This window comes from Crocuta crocuta, unplaced genomic scaffold, assembly GCF_008692635.1.
Source record: "Crocuta crocuta isolate KB4526 unplaced genomic scaffold, BGI_CrCroc_1.0 scaffold531, whole genome shotgun sequence".
NCBI lineage: Eukaryota > Metazoa > Chordata > Mammalia > Carnivora > Hyaenidae > Crocuta > Crocuta crocuta.
In genome coordinates, this window is record NW_027531997.1 from 2,586,187 (window position 1) to 2,589,821 (window position 3,635).

Here is a 3,635-nt window from a genome sequence, read left to right on the forward strand (position 1 = left end):
CCCAGGCTCCGAGCTGTCAACACAGAGCCCTACGCGGGGTTCAAACCCACGAACTGTGAGATCGTGACTTGAGCCGAAGTCAGACACTTAACCGACTGAGCCACCCAGGTGCCCTGCCATCTGACTTTTAAAAACTGATCACAGCAAATGACATAGTTGTCTAAGTGATACAGTATATAAAAATGACATCTTGGTTTCTGCTGAAATGCATTTCTCTGCAGTTCCTGAATGACTCCAAATTATGCTAACTCTGAGCAGAGATGTTTCCTCTGGATTTTAGATTTAATCTTTGGAAAATAGGTGTTTGACACCTTTGCCATCACCTTGTGTGTATCTAGCATCAACACTGTGATGAAGTTGCTCCTGCTTAGTTTACCTCAATTTTGTTTTTTTGCACGGCCATCAACACACGTTTGTCTTTTATTTTGTTTACTTCCAGTCAACTGTATATTCTACGTAGGGCTTGATACAGATGTTGCTTGGTGTTATTTAACAGCTACTGAGGTCCGACAATCCAAACCCATCATTATGCTAAAGGGTAAGTTATTTACGGAAACTCAGATGCTTCCAGAATTGTTCCATATGTTCCCTGCCTGCATGGGAACATATCTAAGAAACTCAGAACGGGCTTACTCAATTCTTCCTATTCACCAATCCCTATGCTCCGGTGGCTCGGAAAGGGGGTTCTCCAACTAAGTAGTATACATGACACCGCTACCAAACTCGACATGAACTTTGGTTGTTTTTTTGTTTGTTTTTAGTTAAATACAAAAAGTCGATTTGCCCCCCACTCCTTTCCTCCTTTTACACAGCGAGTAAAGCTCACTGGCCTGGGAGTAACCTCTATCAGCCAATCTTTGGCCAGTGAAGAGGTCTTAGAGAAAATAATGCAGCCATTAATCAGAAAAAGGAGAGGCCACAAAGGAAAAGAATTATGCTATGGCTTCCGTCGCGCATTCTTCCACAAGGTGCCTTGAGTCCCCACAGCAGTGATAGTTGACTTCACTTGCTTTGGGGCGGCTGATGGCGACCAGTTTCACCAAAAGTGTAGTATCTCACTTTGGTGCCGTCATTCTGAATGTGTTCAAATTCTGCACACGAATAGCACTTCTGCTCATCTGCATGGTCACGGTCATGGGCTGGTTTCCCACAGTTGTTGCAGCCCTGCTCTCACTCTCTCTTGGCCCCGTGGCCACCTCTGCCTCAGTTACAGCGCGCACCCTCCGGAAGATCCCAATCCTTGGGGAGATGACCAGATTCACCACGGTGATGACAGATTGCTGGAAGAGATGAGAAACCAAACTGGAAACCCCTAACTGAGGCAAAACCACCTCTACCGTGGATTTTCATTCCACACCTGAGGCCTCCACTAGTTCGGACACTCCTGGGCCCAACGGCCAGATCATCCTCACATGAAGCAGTTATTGCTTCTCAAGGCTGCAGTTAGATCCTTGGGGTCTGAGGCGGCCCGCAGTGGCTATCTATTTTCAGGGTGCTTGTGGGTCTGCACCTACAGTGAAATATTCTCGTGATATTCAGAGTAGCTAACATAAATATCTTCATGTGTACGCCCGATATCAAAGTACTATGTACATTTTTACCTCCTAAATATAAACTTTTACCTCTTCCTGGCCAATTTAATGACCATAGAAATTTTAAATTTCATTTACTTTCTTTTCATTTTACGTATTACCTTTGTCATGAGTATTGACTGTCTGTATTTTTAAACCACTCAATACATTATTAAGAATAATCAGAGGGCGCCTGGGTGGCTCAGTCGGTTAAGCATCTGACTTCGGCTCAGGTCACGATCTCACAGTTCGTGAGTTTGAGCCCTGCGTCAGGCTCTGTGCTGACAGCTCGGAGCCTGGAGCCTGTTTCAGATTCTGTACCTCTCCCTCTCTCTGACCCTCCCCTGTTCATGCTGTCTCTCTCTCAGAAATAAATAAAGCACATTTAAAAATTAAAAAAAAAAAAAAGAAGAAGAAGAATCAGTACTGGGGTGCTTGGGTGGCTCAGTCCGTTAAGTGTCTAACTTCGGCTCAGGCCATGATCTCCCAGTTGGTGAGTTCGAGCCCCGTGTCGGACTCTGTTCTGACAGTGTTTAGCCTGCTTGGGATTCTCTCTCCCTCTGTCTGGCCCTACCCCACTCATGCTCTCTCTCTCAAAATAAATAAACTTAAAAAGTAATAATCAGTACTAGTTTTTGTAAAGTCACATAGCTACCCCTTTTGTTGCTCTTCGTGTTTTCCTCTATCTTTCAAATTTTCTTTTTCTTTTTCATTTTCTTTCTCCTTGAATATCATCCTTTAGTAATTTTTTAGTGCCTGACTACTGTTGGCAAATTTTCTCAGTTTGGGTTTTTTTGGTCTAAAAATGTCTTTCCTGGGGCACCAAGGTGGCTCAGTAGGGGGTNTGGGGTTGAGCCCCGGGTTGGACTCTGCACTGACAGTGGGGAGCCTGCTTGGGATTCTGTCTCTCTTCTCTCTCTGCCCCTCCTGCTGCTTGCGCTCATTCTCTCTCTCTAAATGTATAGATAAAGATTTTTTAAAAATGTCTTTCCTTCTTAATGGTATTTTTGTTATGCAGAAAGNAGTTTTCAGGCTTCCATTTTTCATTTAAGAAATCAGTTTTCACATAGCAATACCGGCTTACCCCAAGAAGCAAGAAAAATCTCAAACAACTAGCCTAATCTGACACCTGTCTGTTGTCAAATATTTTCTTCACTCGGTGCCAGCTGTGTGACCTCAGGAATGTTACTTAAACTTTCTGTGACTTGGTTTTGTCAACTACAATCTGGGGGTAGTATTAGTACCTATTCCATATGATTGTTTTGAGAATTTATGAGATAATCAATACAACTCACTTCAACAATTCTTGACAAATAAAATGGACTAAATATTTATTTGTGTTTCTCTTGTAACTAACGAAGAATATTGTACATACATATATCAGAATTCCCGTAGATTTCAATCCCATTCCCTAAAGTATATGCTCATGTGAATTAAACCTCTTACCTGGAAGCTACTTTTTCTAAATAANTTTAGCAAGGTGTTCTAGAAGGTGAGTTTCTAATTACTGGTGCTTGATCATGTTTTCACAAGTGAAAAGTAGGAAAAGTAAAATAGTACAACCTCCAAATGTCATTTCTTAAGAAGGTCTGTCCTTTCCATACAGATTTATCTCATGCCTACATTTCTTTGGACTAATATACCCTCTTTGAGGGCGCCTGGGTGGCTCGGTCAGTTAAGTGGCTGACTTCAGCTCAGGTCATGATCTCCCGGTCTGTGAGTTCGAGCCCCCTCTCAGGCTCTGTGCTGACAGCTCAGAGTCTGAAGCCTGCTTCGGATTCTGTGTCTCCCTGTCTTTCTCTGCCCCACCCCTGCTTGCTCTGCCTCTGTCTCTCTCTCTGTCTCTGTGTCTCTCTCTGTCTCTCTCAAAAATAATAAACATTTAAAAAAATCAAAATACCCTCTTTGAGGGAATGACATACCATGACTTATGGTATTTTCTTAATTCCCATGCTGAAAAATTTTTAATTTAAATTTATGTCAGAGCATGATGCTAAGGCCAATGATCATATGAGATCATCTTAAAGCTAATACCTCAAAGTGTGAGTTCTCCCTTCCTTTGGA

At 42.6% G+C, this 3,635-nt stretch overlaps 1 pseudogene; it reads right to left on the minus strand.

Annotated features, from left to right (window-relative positions):
• Nucleotides 1-932: 932 nt before the first annotated feature.
• The window catches only part of LOC144240766 (uncharacterized), a 34,649-nt pseudogene continuing 31,946 nt past the window's right edge, over nt 933-3,635 (minus strand).